An 18,124-nucleotide genomic window follows, 5' to 3' on the forward strand; every position below is an offset into this window, starting at 1 on the left:
CTTCCGTTCCGAAGCTCTGTCGGGCTCCTGGGTGAACAGACCAGAGAGGGCAAGGGTAGAAGCAGGTACCTGAGCTCCGTCAAGTCAGGCGCCCAGCCTCCCATGTGGAAGCACTCAGGGGGGAAGAATCCAGAGACAGGGTAGGTGCCAAGTTCAGCTGTATCTCAGGCTCTCCAGGACACTTGTCCTGCGCTTAGGGCAAGCACCTTCTAACCCGTTCCATCTGCCTTGGTGTCCTGGCTCCGCCCATGCCTGGCTGTGTGCCGGGGGCAGGGGTCTCCCTCTCCTCTAGCCTCATTTCCCTCATGTGCTCAACAGGTAGAAGAAAAACTGAGCTTCCAGGTTGTAATGATGATGGGGGAGAGATGAAAGCTGCCCGCACGCAGCCTGGCCCCCCGCACGTGCCCAACAAGCAGGCCCCTTTCCACCAGGGGTGCAGCGCGTGTACCGGGGCTGGGTGGGGGCAGGGGGCACTCCACGGTACCAAGGCAAACTGTTTCCTTTAAATTGTTAGACGTCGTTTATCTTACTACGAGCTAGAAAATTACAACTCCTGATTTCACAATGATTCAGAAGCCGTGCATGCAACATAGAGATACGACAAGGTCATCCATGACTCCAGCCGCTGGGGTTTGGGCATAAATTCTGCCAACCAGCTCCCCGCTCCAAGCCACCTCTCCTTTGTGCAGGAGCAGCTTGGAAGCTGGGGCAGGGGACCCGTCATCCAAAATGTTGGCTGGGTTGCGGGGCAAGGTGCGGGTTCAACTGAAACTGGTGCGCTTACGGCTCAAGAGCTGGGGAGACCATCCTCGGGGCTGACGGACCTGCACTCACCCAGAAAGCCCTTCCGTGGGGAGCCTCCCGAGCTGCCACTTAGTAGCGGGCTGTAGGACTCATGGCCAAGGCTGATGCTTGACCTAGCCCTGCGGCCTCCATTCCAGCTGAGCGGAAGCTCTAGAGAACACAGCTCTCTTGGCTTTGACTTCCCGGCTCAGGCTGCAGGGGAGATGCCGGTCAACATGGCCCCGGGGCGAACAAGGCATGGCGGCTCCATATTAGAGAAAGTTCTGGCCTCGTTTTCCCAGTCTTCCCTCTTTGCCCTGCTTCTGCCTTGGCTTGCCTGTTCTCTCTCTCTCTCCCCCACTTCTCCCTCCCCCTAGAACCTCGTCCATCTGTTCTTTCCTTTTCTCTCCCTCCCTTCCTTTTTCCTTCCTTCCATTCTTTGACCCTCCCTCCATCCACCGGTATTTCCAGCCCGTCACTGTCAGCTCCCTGGCCTTTCCATCCATCCGTCCTCCTCCCACACTCATTCATCCAGCTGTCCATTCATCCGTCTTCGCACGCATTTTCCGACTCCCTTCTCTCCATGCATTCCCAAGCTCCCTTCCCTCTCTCTGGCCTCCTTCCCTTCCTTTCTTCCATGTATCCACCTAGTCTTCTTTCTTTCCCCCATCTTGTCCCTCTGTCTTGTATTCCTCCCACTAACTTCTGCTGCCCATCTTCTATGTACCAGGGGCTCTAGTCACAGAAATGAGCCAGGTGTGGCCCCTGTCCCTGAGGATCCCGCCTTCTGGCAAGGGACACACGTGTAACACAGCTGGACATTCCCACGGCAACCCGAAGGAGGAGGGATGAAGTGGTCCTTCTGATTGGGATGATGGGAACAGGGGAAGCATCAAAGAGGAGATACTTGGGTATTAAAGATACTTGGCGGGGGGGTGCCTGGGTGGCTCAGTGGGTTAAAGCCTCTGCTTTCGGCTCAGGTCATGATCTCAGGGTCCTGGGATCGAGCCCCGCATCGGACTCTCTGCTCAGCGGGGAGCCTGCTTCCCTTCCTCTCTCTCTGGCTGCCTCTCTGCCTACCTGTGATCTCTGTCTGTCACATAAATAAATAAAATCTTGAAAAAAAAAAGAAGATACTTGGGTATTACAGATGCTGGGGGGTTGGGGAGAAAGTACAGGAGAGAGACAGGTGCGAGAAGAGCACTCCCAGGCCAGGAAACAGCAGGTGCAAATGTTACAGGGGCTAGAAACAGAATGGTGTGTTTGGGGAACATACAACACAGCAGAAGTTAATATTCCTGCAGACAGATCCATTTTTATTAACTTGTTTCACCTTTTACGAAGAAAATGCGTATCTGAAGTACCAGCCAGTCACTTTAGCAACGTAGAGACAGATTCTCGCTTGCAGAACTTACAGCTCAAGAGTGATGGTTCGGGGGGCGCCTGGGTGGCTCAGTGGGTTAAGCCTCTGCCTTCAGCTCAGGTCATGATCTCAGGGTCCTGGGATCGAGCCCCACATCGGGCTCTCTGCTCAGCGGGTAGCCTGCTTCCTCCTCTCTCTCTGCCTGCCTCTCTGCTTACTCGTGATCTCTCTCTGTCAAATAAATAAATCTTTAAAAAAAAAAAGAGTGATGGTTCGGGTCACACCCCTTCTGTGAAGAGTACGTGAACCCCTGAAACTGAATGTACCCTATATGTATGTGTGCAGGTGTGCGTCCCTAAAGAAGGTGGTGGGAGCATCCCATTCCTCTAGGGTTAGGATTTGCCCCAAATATTAAGCCGTGTAGCTTTGGGAGATGCAACAGTTCAGTTTCTTCTTCTATCTCCCCATAAACCCAATGAAACCAAGAGAAGGCAAAAGAAAGTATACTTGGAGCTGAATGAGAACCCAGCTCCATTGTAAAAAGAAATTTTGCAGTGAATAAGAGACCTCAGGACTCTCTGCCCAGGGCCAGACACCAGCCGCACCCCGCCGAGGTATAGGCTAGAAGGTGGGGAGCACGGGTTGCCCCCTGGGCTGGTTCAGTGTGTTGCCAGTGGCAGGAAGGAAGCAGAGTCCTGAGAGCTCCCCGCCCCCACACGCATCTGTGCTGGGGGACTTGAGCACCCGCAGGTGCTGTCCGCAGCTGGGAGGCCCTGGCATTTATGCCCAAGCCGGTCTCCACCTGTCCAAAGGCCGGGTGACAGCAGGAACTTCCTGTGGCAGAGAGAGCTTTCTTTCCTCGGTCTAGCCCAGAATGAATGGGGTGCTTGCAAAAGCAAGGTTGGCAGAGAACCGTGACCTTCAAAGCAGAGAAAACACCCAACGAGTAAGGCGGCGGCGGAGGCACAGGGGTCGAAGGCAGACTTCGGTGTGAACCCATTTTGCTGTTCACTGAGTGATCTTAGACACGATATGACTTCACGTTCATGTTCTGGACCTCCGTTGCCTCTTCTGTAAAACGAGGATGAAAACAGACCTTGTAGGCTGTTGTAAGATCAGAGCTGGAGTGTGTACAGTCCTGCTCCTGGGCCCAGCTCCTCCGCTGTACGAGGATGCCCTGCGCTGGCACGCGGACTGCCTGGCCCTGCTAAGTCCCCAACAGTGACAGCAGAGACTGGACTGTTTGTAACCAGACCCACAGGGTTGAGTGTCGTTTGCCCTCTGCCCCTGGAGACCTGGAGCTGTGAAAGGTCTCTGCCAAGGCTTGCAAGTCACCCAGAGAGATGGGAGTCACTAGGAGCAAGTCCAGATCCAGACCTGGGAACGGACCCTCTCGGCGGTTGTTCCTGGACCCCGTTCCTGGACCCCCTGAGACTCTGCCTGTGCCCACTCAGCTTCAGGGGCTACTGGGCTCTCCCTTGTTGGCAGATAAAGGAGGTAACGTAGGCAGCCAGTGCAGCCCACTTTACAGGAAGCGTGAAGCATTTCTAGTAAGTGCCTACCCAACCCAAATGCCCGGCACAGAGGTGGCATGCTATCAATAGATTTTGAAATGTCTTTGATGGGTGCAAAAAGTCAAAGGGCGAACTGCAAACCTCCCCTGTCTGGTGGACCTTTACCAGAGACAATATGAGGCAGTGGTTGAGAGCAAAGATTCTGGGGCAAATGGCCTGGGTTCATGACCCAGCTCTGCAGTTAAAAGCTGTGTGACCTCGGGTGAGTACTTAACCTCTCTGTGCCTCTGTCCTCATCTGCAAAATGGGAATAATTATAATTCCTGCCTCAAAAACTTACTCTGAATTAAACAAATTAATGTATATAAAGCCCCTAGAACATAATAGCATGACATAACTGATAGTTATCAGTATTATTAGTTTTATTTTATTTTAACTATTTTCCTTATCATCATGTGCATATAGGATCCTGCAAAGGTGCCAGGAATTTGTGACAACCCCGTGCGGTCCATCATGTTTCTTTCCCCCCATTTTGCAGATGAGGAAAGTAAAGGTTAGAGAGGGTTAGGGATTTGCCTGAGCTCACGGCAGCTGTAAGTATTAAGCCCAAGATTCAAACCAGAGTTCGCTGGACTCCCAAGGCCTGCACTCTTAAAAAATGCAAACCTTCAAGATGAGAATTCGTTCTTTCTGTTTCAAGATACTATATCTTTGATTTAAAATAGATTTGAAAATCTAGAGCTTGTTGCATGGCTGAGATTGTGTCAGTGGTGTGAAAGGGAGCGTTTCCAAATTCCAGCAAGAAGGCTCTCGGTTTGGGCAAGAGAAAGACGTGAAACGGAGGCCGTGGTGAGCCAGGGCTAGCTCAGTGTGTGGGAGAGGGTGGGCGCTGTTACCATGTCCTCTCCGAGAGCACCCGCTGTCGGGGTTTGCAACGTCTTTATCCTCGTCATCGGTGTGTTTTCACTAGACCCGGGGGCAGGGCCATCCTGCCAGGAGGAAATGTTTGGAAATGGGAGGGAGGGTGCCAGTCGTCCAGGAAGGGGAAGAGCTACTGGTTTGCAGCAGGCAGGACCAGGAATGCCAAATAACCCGGCCCTGTGGACTGCCCTGCGCGTGAGGAACCGTCACACCCAAAAAGCCGGCGGCACCCCCTGGAGAATCATGGCGCTGAGGCCTTGAGAGCCGCCGGCCAGGTGCACCAGATTCCTGGATCACACAGTGGACAGCCCAATGCAGGTTTCAGGCAGCTGGCTTTTACTTGAATGCTAAAAAGAAAAAAGAAATTGTTAAGCGAATGGGTTTTTTTCCTCCTCGTGTCTGGGGGCGGAAATGATTGAGCCATTAAGCCAGTGATTTCATAGGTGATATTACTTAGGATAAGGTAAACGTTTTATTTATTTTTTTTTAAGATTTTATTTATTCATTTGACCTACAGAGATCGCAAGTGGGCAGAGAGGCAGGCGGCATGGGTAGGGGAGAAGCAGGCTCCATGCTGAGCAGAGAGTCCGATGTGGGACTCGATCCCAGGACCCTGGGATCATGACCCGAGCTGAAGGCAGAGACTTTAACCCACTAAGCCACCCAGGTGCCCCTATTTTTTATTTTCTTAGAGTGGAGGGTAGGGGCCGAGGGAGAGGGGCCGAGGGAGAGGGAGAAAGAGAATCTGAAGCAGACTCCACGCCCAGCGGGGAGCCCGACTTGGGACTCGATCCCATGCCCCTGAGACAAAATCAAGAGTCATATGCTTAATGGACTGAGCCACCCAGGGGATCCTGAAATGAGGGTTTTCAACGTCTGAAAAGGAGAATAGATTTCAAGATAAAATGAGAAGTAAATGAAAGGGGCTTCCATAGATCAAACTCCAAGACGGTGCCACACGAAGGACCAGAGCCTGGAACCACAGCCGTGGAGGTTCCCACTCCCCAGAGAGGCCTCGCACTGGGAAGAGAATGGGATGCCACCCCGGGATCAGAAGGATCCTGGTTCAAATCCCCATCCCGCTCCTTCTTAGCTCTAAGACCTTGAGCAAGGCACTGAATTTGGCCAAGTCACCACTTCGTCGGCAGGTCCCAGTGGGACTGAAATGAGGAAAATCCTTCAAAATCAGTCGTTCTCTCCTTCCCACACTTCCGCTTCCTACCACGCAGGGAGCACTAGCATTTTGGAAAAAGCAAACCATGACCATTTAAAAGGTGAAGACCAGCATCCTTAAGGAGAAAAAAGTAAACTAGAGTATGATTGGGTACGTCACAAACAGTAGTGGTGAATATTGTTGGAAAATTGTTCCAGTCGTAGAAATTATGTTTTGGTAATTAAAATCTCTGTGTGATTGCAAATGTATTTCTTACTGAAAGTCATGGTCAAAACCATTTGGAAACCGATGGTCTAGAGCGGTCCCGTCTGGAAGATTTTTCTACAGTGCTGTAAATGTTCTGTCCAGTACAGTGGCCACTGGCCATGTGGGGCTAGGAAGCCCTTGAATTATGTCTAGCGCAACTGAGACCGGAATTTCTATTGTATTTAATTTTAACTCCTTTTTTAAAGAATTTATATATGTATTGGAGAGCTAGAGATAGGGAGAGAGAGCAGGAGCAGGGAGGAGAGGAGAAGCAGGCTCTCCGCTGAGCAGGGAACCCGATGTGGGGCACATAACTTGTGTAATCCTCGTTGTTACGTGTTGTCTTAGTCTGCTCAGGCTACCACAACAGAACACCACAGACTGAATGGTCTAAGCAACAGAAAGGAATTTTCTCACAGTTCTGGAGGCTAGAGGTCCCCAACCGAGGCGCTGGTTTCTGGCAAGGACTTTCTTCCTGGCTTGTAGAAGGCCACTTACTCCCCGTGTTCTCGTGGCCTCTCCTCAGTGTGTGTGCAGAGACTGAGAAAGGGGGCTCTCTGACGTCCCTTCCTTGAAGGGCACTAATCTCATTAGATCAGGCCCCACCCTTCTGACCTCATTTAACCTTAACATTTACTTTCTTAGAGGCCGCAGCTCCAAATACTGGGATTCGGGGCTTCACCTTATGGGTTGTGGCGGGAACACACACATTCAGTCTAAAACACCCATTTTACAAATGAAGAAACTGAGTCATGGAGAGGTTACGTGAACAGCCCAGAGTCATACAGTTGGCGGTGGCAGTATTCAGACCCAGGCAGCCTGGCTCCGGAGTCTGAGGGCTTACCCAGTGTGTTCTGCTGCCTCTCCCACGGGGAGTGACCGCCATCTGGCTGGGGAAAGAAGGTTCCCCAGACTCAGCACAGTGCTGTAGATGATGGGTTCATAGGGAAAGAGAGAACAGAGAGAGTTGGTGTAGCCAGGACGACGTGTGGAGAAAGACAAGCAAGGTCCGACAGCAAGAGAAGAAACTCCTGACGTAAATGCACAAGACAAAGACAAAAGCTCCCCCAGGAGTTAACACACCACCTTCCCATTGTATACACAAAACAGAAGTCCCACAGGAAACAACAGAAGCCTGAGGACCCATGACAGCGCCCTCACGCCCCACCCGGAAGGTGGACAGAGCCATAGAGGATCTGAATGCATTTCTAGAAAGAAGGACGCCAGCCGTGGCAGGATCTGAGCGCAGGACACAACCAGGAATGATAAACACGGTCACAGCCCCAGCTGACACGTACCTCATACTGTCCACGGGGCCGCCTGCACTCACTCACTCAGGCCTTTCGCCGCCGCAGACACTAAATACTGGGGTGTACCCCCATTTCTGAGATGGGAAAACTGAGGCACCACGATGCTAACCTGCCCGGCACAGACATTATTGAGCTCCCGCCTGGGCAGCACATGTGCATTTCCTCACTCACCTCTCACCACAGCCTGCGAGGGACGGTTCTTCGGCTCTGTTTGACAGATGAGGAACCTGAGGCCCAGAGAGATCGCACGGTACGAGCAGCATGCGGGCGGAAGCCCAGGCCAAGCTCACTCCAGCACAGTTTTGAGATGAGCCGAGGGGGCAAGGAAGGCACACGATCGGCAGAGAGCAGGGAAGAAAAGAGTCTTTTCTAAGAAACAAGAGGGACCTAAAGGTTTGGGGCCAGATTCTGGAGTGGCCGGGCGGGCAGGCGGGCCCAGGGGGGAGCGTTTTGACGTGCTGCCAGAGTTTCAGGAAGGATCTCGCTAGAGGGAGTCCAGGGGGGCTGGAGGCCGGGCAAGCCGCGGCTGCTCACCAGCTGCACAGTCCGATGGCTGCCGTCTGCTGTACGGCTCTGCGGGGGAGTAAGTTCTCAGTGTCAGCGCCGAGCGGCTCTCCCAGGCATCCCGCCAGCCGGCCGACCACGCGGCGCTGCCCACGGCCTCTTCAGTGCTCCGCACATGAGTCCCCAACACTTTGAGCGACAGCCCGGGTTTCCCTCCCAGGGAGCAGGCCCCTCTCCGGCCCATCTAGAGGCCGCAGGACACGATCTCACTTGGAAACATACCTGCCTCGAAAGAGGAGGGGTGTCGGGTCACAAGAGTGATTTCTCTCTCTCTCTCTCTCTCTCTTTTTTTTTAAGAGTGATTTTTCTAAAGCAAATTTGTCAACAGTTTCCTTTTGGCATTCGTGTCTCCAGGCAGCCAAGGACAAAAAGAAACAGGATCAGACCTCAGCAGCGCAGGCTGGGGAAACCCTGGCTGTCGTCGGCTTAAGCGGAACGAGTCTTGATACGTGTTTGTGCCCGAGCTTGCTGTTCGGAACTGAATGACGATGGGAAAGCCAAGTATCCAAGCCTGCGGGAGGTCAGGAAAAGATGAGCCGGCCTTAAGTTACGTTTCTATTAGTAAAACAGGAAAATCAGAAAGACCATGAAGGAAGATAAGCGTTTGGCAAGTATGAGCTAGGAAAAAAGAAAAGAGGTCAAGGTGATAAGCCACATCCAGAATGAAAGTATGGACGTTATTGTAGATTCAGGGGAGATGCTTTTTTTTTTTTTAAGATTTTATTTATTTGACAGAAAAGATCACAAGTAGGCAGAGAGGCAGGCAGAGAGAGGAGGAAGCAGGCTCCCCGCTGAGCAGAGAGCCCGACATGGGGCTCGATCCCAGGACTCTGGGATCATGACCTGAGCCGAAGGCAGAAGCTTTAACCCACCGAGCCACCCAGGAGCCCCGAGATGCATTTTTTTTAAATTAGGAGAATACTGTACAGTATTACGCCAATGAACTTGAAACCTAGATGAGGTTGACACTTGGTGGGAAGACCTAAATTACCAGAATTAACCCAAGGGGAAATTTAAAAATAAATAAACCAATAAACCAATGATGGTGAGAGACTAAAATGGCAGTCAAGGACATAGTCTCAAAAGAGGCACCAGGTTGAGCTGGTGGTAAACAGGAATCCCACCAAACATTCAAGGAAAGGATCAATCCCATTTTGCACAAGCTGAAAAGCAAATAAAAAGATGAGACGCTCTCCCCCCACATTTTATGAGATGAGCCTCCCCTGGAAATTAAATCTGGACCTCGAGCACAGGACAAACAGACAGATCACCATCACTGCCAATGAAAGGCGGGACACCTTGCAGTCCCGCAGACACTCTCCCCCGTGCCTCGAGACTTTTCATGTAAGTTCCACTTAGGCCCTCTCTGGGCTTCGATTTTGGACGCTGGTGAAAGAGGGATCTGGGTTGTAACTGGTACCATTTCTCAGGCCTGCCACATGCTTTGTGACACACCTACAAATGGGTATGCGAACCATGTTTCATAATTTTTTAAAAAAGAAACTGGAGACTTTGTCACCCAAGACAGCCCTGAAACGCTGATACTCTGGTGGCGATGGGCACCCCAGGCACCCAGATCTTGGGTTCTGTGACCATTTTCCAGGAAGAGGAACCAGGGCTCCGTGGAGAAGTGGCTGATTGTAGGGCTGGACCAAGAAATACACATAATACATGTGGAGCGTCTTAGGTTCCAGAAAGTCAGGAAGTGCTCCCAAAACCGCACAGGGACACAGGATGTCAGAGGGACCAGGAGCTCCCTGGAGGAGTTCCCAGTAGCCAAAGCTGGATCACTTGGGCTACGAAAACAAGGAACACACTACTGCACTCTGAGTATAAAAAAGCGCCCATGAGTCCACAATGATACAGATAACGATAAAACCAATAAGTAAGTGGGGGGGAATAGGAGACTCTCCCATGCAGAAAATTCTGAATCATTTATTTTCTAAAAAGATTTTATTTATTTGAGAGAGAGTACATGTGGATGGGGGAGGGGCAGGGCAGAGGGAGAGAGAAAATCTCAAGCAGACTTCCCAGTGAGCACAGAGCCAGAAAGTGAGGCTCGATCTCATGACCCTGAGGTCACAACCTGAGCCGAAACCAAGAGTCAGATGCTTAACCGACCGAGCCCCCAGGCACCCCCTGAATCATTGATTTAGATTCTCCATCCCAACTGTGCGCTTTGCATGGTAACTTCCTTTCAGAGAGTGCAGCGTGGAAAGGAGAGGAGTCACCTTACAGTCAGTGGATGAACCTGATGGAGACCACCTGAGCCAGGAGGTCAAGGTCAACATGAGCAGTGGGAAGTCATGTTGATAGGATGCACCTTTGACATGATGCAGAGGGAATGGCATTTCCTTCTGCAGTCCTGCTCACCGAAACCTGTAACCCCGTCTACCCGTGAGGGAAACAACGGGCAAATGCCCATTGGGAGACATTCTGCAAAACAGCTGACTGGTACCCCTTGAAAGTGTTAGCAACTCCAGGGAAAGTCTGAGAAACTGTCACAGCCCGGAGGAACCTAAAGAGAGAAGAGGACAGAATGTGGCGTGATGCCCTGGAGGGGATTCTGGAAGAGAAAAAGGACATGAGGGAGAAAACTAAAGATTTCTGCATAAACAATGGACATTCGTTGGGCCGGCTTATCTCGGAGGAGGCCCAGAGGTGGCAGCCACGCGCCCGGCCAGGATGATCCTGAAGCCCCGTTTCCACGAGGACTGACAGCAGGTGGCGACGTGGTTCCAGCAGCGGACATGGCAGACCCACAGAGGCGGGGCCCAGCGAGCCAAGGCGCACTGCTTTGACCGCGCCCTGCATCGGAGCCCATCCGGCCCATCGCGGCAGGGGCTTTTGCTTGGAAGGGTTACTGGTACCTGGCATCCCCGAGAAGGTGGCACAGACCATTGGGATCTCAGTGGCTCCAAGAAAGCCGAACATGTCCACATGTTCCCTACCGACTAGCTCTGCAGAAGAACTCGGATTGGGCCCCCAGCTGACGGGCCGGGTCATGCCCACATGGAATGTCCATACGGAAAGAGTCGGGGTCCTCCCGGAGGAGAAGAAATGCAGACTGTCTGCCAGTCTTCATGTGGCCCGTGCCAATGTCCGGCCCTTTGGCTTCTGGGCAAAAAGGGCCAAGGAAGCTGCAGAACAGAATGTTGAGAAGAAAAATTAAATTGCCGTTCAACTTGTGATTGGTTTTTTTTTAAAAAAAGGAATTGACATTAGTTAATAAGGATATAGTAATAGTTATTAGTTGTGACAGGTGCACCATACAAATATAAGATGTTGGGCTGCCTGGGTGGCTCAGTCAGTTAAGCATCTGACTCTTGGTTTCAGCTTAGGTCATGATCTCGGGGTCCTGAGATCGAGTCCCACGTCTGACACCGTGCTCAGCATGGAGTCTGTCCCTCTCCCCCCTCTACTTCTCCTCCTCTCTCTCTCTTTCATAAATAAGTAAAATCTTTAAAATGCATATATATGTAAGATGTTACATATATAACATTATATATGTATATAATGTTAACAATAAGGGAAACTGAGCTTGGGATATATGGGAACTCTCTATACTATATTCGCAAATTTTCTGTAATCTAAAGTCATTCTAAAACTAAAAGTTTGATGTGAACTAAGCCACCCAGGTTCACGCACCTAGAATACGGCAGGGCTGGGACTGAAGCCCAGGGGGGGCATTTGAACACCACAACTACAACATCCAGGAGATGCAAACCTGAACGTTGCTACCAGTTCTCTCCTGCCCTCTGCTCCCTGAGACGCATGAGTGCACGGCGTCCTGACATGTTGGTGGGGTTTGACTGAGGAATGCATTTTCTAAATTGCCTTATCTGCAGGGTTGGCTGTCCGTGAGCCTCTCTAGATGGTGAACTCTGTTCCACTTTGACCATTACTGTACCAGGCACAGAGTTCAGGCCTATAGGATTCAAAGTAGTGATAATAGCAAGAATTTTCATTTTCTCTCCTTTTCAGAATGCCTTAGCTCTACTGGCTCAGTTAATCCTTGCAGTACCTCAGTGTGGTAAGTAGTGTTCCATAGCCCAGTTGTGGAGAGGAAGCTGAGAGTCAAAAAGATTCAGTTCTTTGTCCAAGGTCATTCAGTTCCCGAGTGGCAGGGCCAGAGCTTGAACCTGGGGTCCCGAGTCTATGCTCTTAACTGCTATATTCTCTGATCGATGCTATCTCTAGAGTTTTTCAAAATTCCCGGATAAGAGTAGAGGTTGGCCATTATATCAGACCTAAGTAGCCCGAAAGGCCCCACAAAGTGGGACAACAAAGACAAGTTATGTGTCCTGATACAATGTGGAGCTGGAGCTGTTTTTACAAAGGAGATTATATCAACAGAGCCTCTTGAGGATTTTGGCAAATGGAAAAGGAAAGAAAAGCATTTGAAATAGAAGGAACAGCAGGTGCAAAGGCCCTGCAGCGGGCGTGTACCAGTTGTTGAAGGAATAGCAGGAGGCTGCCGTGTCTGCAAGTGCAGTGAGAGATGGTGGGAGGTGGAGACGGGTTGCAGCACGCAGAGCCCTCCTTTGTGAGGACCGCGCTTTTATTCCAAGGGAGGTGGGAGCCACTGTGGGGTTTTGAGTAGAGAAGGATGGGACCTGACTTTGGAGTGAACAGGACACCACTGGCTGCAGGATGTGGACTGGGCTGGCAGGATGGGGCATTGAAAGGGGAGAAGCAGGGAGAGTAAGGAGATGACCCAAGAGTCTGAGTCGGAGGTCCCCAAACTTCTTCTGTAAAGAGCCAGGTAGTAGCTAGTTCAGGCTTTGCAGGTCACACTGTCTCGTCTTGACTACTCAGTTCTCTCGTTGTAGGACAGGAGCAGCCATGGACACTAGTAAATGAATGAACTTGATGGTGTTGCAGTAAAGCTTTATTCGCACAGGGAGGCTGTAGTTTGCTGAGCACTGATCTCAGCGGGAGATAAGGAGGGCTTGGAGCAGGGTGGGAGCAGTGGAGGAGGTGTGAACGGTCAGATCATGGACATATACCAACCACACATTGACTTATCGTGAATATATATTGACTTACGGTGGATGTACATTGATGGGAGAGCCAGCAGGATTTGCTGATGGGTTCGTGGACGAATCTGAGGGGAAGCAAGGAGTCGGGGACTGTTGCAGGACACAAGCAGGATCCAGCCTAGTGCTGGGCACATAGTAGGTGATCAGTAGGTCTGTGTGTTGAATGAGCGGTGCGCCTCTCCTGTACGTGTACCTCCTCTTTCCCAGTGATATGTTAAGCACCTGGAGGGCAAGAGCCACTTTTCATCCTTGAGCCCTCCCAGCTCTTGGCCCATGCATTGTGCGATGTGGTTCTGGGGCCACAAGAAGTGTTTTTACAAATGGTTTTTGTAGATCTGGGCTCCTCCTCTCCGGCACTGTGTAGCCTAGGGCACTGTATCCGTTTGCTCGGGCTCCCAGAACAAAGTACACGCACTGGGTGGCCAGAACGACAGGAACACTGTGTTACGGTTCTTGAGACCAGAAGTCTGAGATCAAGGTGCCAGTGAGGGAGAGTCTGTGCCATGCCTCTCTGTCCTCATGTTCAGCCAGCATTCTCCCCGCCTGTGTCTGTCTCTGTCGACATTTCCCCTTTTTATAAGGATTAGAGCCACCACCCTCTGATCTCACCTTAACCTGATCATCTACAAAGAGCCTATTTCCAAATAAGGTCTGTTTGCAGGTCCTGGGGGCTGGGGTTTCACAGTCACAACTCAGCCCACAACGACAAGTTTCTGCATTTCTCCCCACTTCGTTTTCTCCTCCGTGAGCCGGCATGTCAACAGCATCCCCCTTAATATAGGCAGAGTGCTGGGTGCCTGGGTGGCTCAGTCGGTTAAGCATCTGCCTTCGGCTCAGGTCGTAATTCCAGGGTTCTGGGACCAAGTAGCCCATCAGGCCCCCTGCTTGGCAGAGCAATCTGCTTCTCCCTCTCCCTTCATCCCTCCCCCTGCTCCTGTGTTAGATCCTGTCTGTCTCCTTCCCATGAAACATTTCCTGTTTTCAAAGGCAATGCGTATGTGCATTATCCTTATAGAAAAAGAGAGAGAGCAGAGGAGGGAGAGAAGGAGGGAGTAAGCATTTCGATGAACTTAAAGCCTCCTCTGACCACTAACCCAACCCCAGTGCCTTCCCAGATAGAACTGCTGCTTCCAATCAGATGTGTAGGCTTCCAGATCTTTCTTTTTCCGTTTGTGTATATGTAAAAGATAAAATATTTTACTTTGTTTTTCATGGGTTTTTATAAATACGGTCGATGCTTAAACAACATGTTTGTTTGTTTATTTTTTTTTTTTTAGAGAGAGCGGGGGAAGGAGCACAGGGAGAGGGACAAGCAGACTCCATGCTAAGCACAGAGCCCAACATGGGGCTCGCTCTCATGACCCCAAGATCATGACCTGAGCTGAAACCAAGAGTCAGATGCTCAACTGATCTCTGACTGAGCTGCCCAGGCACCCCAACATGAGTCTGAATTGCATAGATCCACAGATACGCAGATTTTTTTTTAAGATTTTATTTATTTATTTGACAGAGATCACAAGTAGGCAGAGAGGCAGGCAGAGAGGGGGGTGGCGGGGAGCAGGCTCCCCGCTGAGCAAAGAGCCCAATGTGGGGCTCTATCCCAGGACCCGGAGATGATGACCTGAGCCAAAGGCAGAAGCTAAACCCACGGAGCCACCCAGGTGCCCCAGATACGCATATTTTTAAATAAATACAGCACAGTCCTGTATTTGTTAAAAGTAAAAAGTATTTTCCTTATGATTTTAATACTTTCTTTCATGTAGTTCACTTTATTATAAGAATACAGTATGTAGGGGCGCCTGGGTGGCTCAGTGGGTTAAAGCCTCTGCCTTCAGCTCGGGTCATGATCCCAGGGTCCTGGGATCAAGCCCCGCATCAGGCTCTCTGCTCAGCAGGGAGCCTGCTTCCTCCTCTCTCTGCCTGCCTCTCTGCCTACTTGTGATCTCTCTCTGTCAAATAAATAAAATCTTTAATAAAAAAAAAGAATACAGTATGTAATACATATAATATATAAAATATGTGGCAGCTGACTGTTTATATTACCAGTAAGGCTTCCAATCAACAAAAGCTATTAGCAGTTGAGTTTGGGGGTAGTCAGAAGTCGTACACAGATTTTTGACTGCGTGGGGGTCAGCGCTCCAAGCCCCCCTGTTGTTCCTAGGTCAACAACATACGTACAGTATGAACCTGGCTGCATTGTTCTCCAGGCTGCTCTTTTCCCCCCACACAGTGGCAGGTCTTGGGAATACTTCCACGTGCTAACATAAAAGTCTCCCTGACTCTTCTGACCCGCCAGGCAGAAGTCCGCTGAATGGACGTACCACAGTTTACTTAGCGATGATCCAGTTGAGGGAACTTGAGGCGTTTTCCTGCTTTTCACTGGGATGACGGACATTCTTGCACAAGCCAATGCGCGGATGTTTCTCTGGATCAGAAAGTGTGAATTCCCCGTGGCGGGGACTGCATGGAGGCCCAGGCGTCTCACCCAGGTCGGGGCATGAGAACCCTTCCTCTGTCTTTATGAGCAGATCCTGCTCAGACCCCGCAGGATGGCCACACTTGACCCCGAAGAGGCAAGAAACACCCCAGGCTGTGAAAAGCCAGCATCCCACCTCCAAGGCCTGGCCCCCCACGCAGGAGAATTGGGGGCTATAGGATCTTCCTCCCCCAGAGCTCCCCTCCTCGGCACGGTCGCACTGCCCTCACTGCCAGCCCAGGCCCAGCAGGTAACAGGATCCAGGTCAGCTGGTGGAGAATGAGGTAGCGTCTAGCTGAGCGCCATGGTATTTTATGGAGCCCGAAATGTGATCACTACTGTTGTCACATTTTAGCGCCCCCAACAATCCCCTTGCAGATGAGAAAACCAGAGCTTCCCACATGCCTTTCCCCTGACATCAGGGAAAGCACAGGGAACCCTGCCCAGGGACCTGAGCCCGTGTGACCCCCGGAGCAGCTTTTGAGCTTGAGGCAAGGACTGGAGAGCAGAAGGAGGTGTTTTTCCAATTTCAGGCAAAGCCATGGACGGGGGGAAGAAGTCTGCTACTAATTTTGTTTTCTCTGTGCCTGGGTCTTCAAAGTCAGCGTTGGCTTTTAAAGACCATTTTCATGAACATATCAGGCTTGCCGGTCGAGGACCCTTCCATCTAGGCAGGATTTCTGCAGCTCAGAGGGCTCCAACTAGCACGCCCACTGGGGCCATGTCAGCAGGTGACTTGAAGGGCAGAAAACCCAGAGGAGCCTGCAGAGCCCTGGAAAGGGCCAAGGACGGCTGGGACGGATGAATGCAAGCTCCACACTGCCAGAGCGTGTAAAGTCTCAGAGTAGCCGAAAATCTGGAAAGACAGAGGAAGAGAGTGAGAACAAGAAGGGAGAAGGGGGAGAGAAGGCAAGGCAAAAAAAAGAGAGGTCTCCCGAGTTTACGTATCGGCTATCGTTCCCAAAAAATGTTTCAAGCATAGCGTGGGCTGAGTAAGCTCGGTCTCCAGGCCGGCTTGCGAGGTCTTCCCTAAGTGAGCTTATCAACACAGAAGAATCAGCCTGGTTCCTTTACCCCTCGACAGCAGCACCGTCCACTAGAATTTTCTGTGACGATGGGCACACATGCGCTGTCTGGTACGGTAGCCAGTGGCCACGTGTCGCTACTGAGCACTTGAAATAGGCCTAAGGAACTAAATTTTGTGTGCTGTTGAATTTAAGTTTATTTAAAAATAACCATCAATAGCCACATGTGGCTAATCACTACTGTATTAGACAGCGTGACTGTGGAACCTCTCAAGCTGGGGTGTACCGTTGTGTTCTGCTATTTTAGGAAAGGTCTTGGGGAGACCTGAGACGACCAAATATCGATGAGAATTCCGGGCCCATGGGAAGAAAGGAAATGCAGAATGAGGAACAGTAGAGGTTTGGGTGTAAGCTAGCTCAAGAGCGGTCACTCCGTAGCCCGTTTTTTTCCCAGTGCTCCCCAAAGAGCTCCTCAGTTGGGTTCGCCGCTTAACATCCGCCATGTTCTCTGCCCTCTGCCCCTACTTCCTCCTGCCCGCCTGGCGGACTTCCCCACGGCTGCTGCCCAGGCCCTGGCGCTGTCCCAGGCCCACAGATGTGAGAGGTCCTAAGTGTCAGGACTCAAGGTCATACTTTGCCACAGGGCTGTGGGCCAGGGACTCTGGAAGCAAACCTCACCTTCCGGCAAACCCCTTAGCAATCCGAAGCCCATTCAGGGGACCAGAGAGAGAACAGTGGCCACACCACCCCTTTCTCCCAGGTTCCAGCCTTGATCCCCACAGAGTAGCCCAGGCTGCCCCAAATGCCACTGTCCCCACCCCCCACATCTCCATAACAACATGGTTACCCCTATAGGTCTTTAAAAATTACTGAGGGGAGGGATTCCCATCATTCCCATCCCCTGCAGAGCTCCTGTTCTCGAAGATAAATTCAAGCCTCTTCCTTAAGTAAAAAGAGATGTGCTCCAAACGTTGACAACACCATTTTTTCCACAGATTCTACCCTCCCATCCACCAGCCAGAGATGTCCCCACCAGCTTTTTTCTTAGAGGTCAACCTCAGAGTTCCATGTGCTTCCCCTCTCCCTAGCAGTGTTTTCCAGGAGACACCGCCTCCTGAAATTACCTTGCAACCAAAATGTGGACATTCCTAAATCTTAACACCATAATGGAAACTACCATTCCTGCCACACCTGCCGCGTTCCAGCCCCGGCGCGAGGTGTGTTCAGCCCAAGGAGCTTCCCCGTCTCGAATTTCCCTAGGCGACCTTGGGGGCTCAGGGTGGTTATGCCACTGGCTCAAGGTCACACAGCCGGGAGGTGGTCAGATTCCGGAGCCTGGGGTTCACCAGGAGCCGGAGCAGGCACAGCACGCTCAAGGTTTTCACCTGGTCCTCCTGTCACCTGGGTGGACTTCCTGGCAGGGGCAGAGGTGACGGATGGCTGGATGTTGCGTGTAGCTTCGTGGAGGCGGTTGTGTCACCCAGTTGCAAAGTGACAGAAATCCAACTCCACTAGCTCAAACCGAAGAGCCCAGGGAGTCGTTTCCTGTGGCGGCTGTAACCGATCACCACACACTCAGTGGTTTAAGCTGTGTGTTCCCTTATCGTTCTGGAGGCCGGGCATCCAGAAGCAGTCTCACTGGGCTGAAGACGCTGGCAAGGCTGGTTTGCTCTGGAGGCTCTGATGGGAGGAGTCTGGGCCTTTTT

General features: G+C 51.4%; 1 protein-coding gene and 1 pseudogene across 1 annotated transcript in view; both read left to right on the plus strand.

Moving 5' to 3' along the window:
- The window catches only part of EYA2 (EYA transcriptional coactivator and phosphatase 2), a 273,594-nt gene that overhangs the window by 225,249 nt on the left and 30,221 nt on the right, over positions 1–18,124 (plus strand). The gene's annotated exons all lie outside the window — the stretch shown is intronic.
- Positions 9,431–11,047, plus strand: LOC123927101 (annotated as a pseudogene).

The sequence above is a fragment of the Meles meles genome, chromosome 16 (genome assembly GCF_922984935.1).
Source record: "Meles meles chromosome 16, mMelMel3.1 paternal haplotype, whole genome shotgun sequence".
Lineage (NCBI taxonomy): Eukaryota > Metazoa > Chordata > Mammalia > Carnivora > Mustelidae > Meles > Meles meles.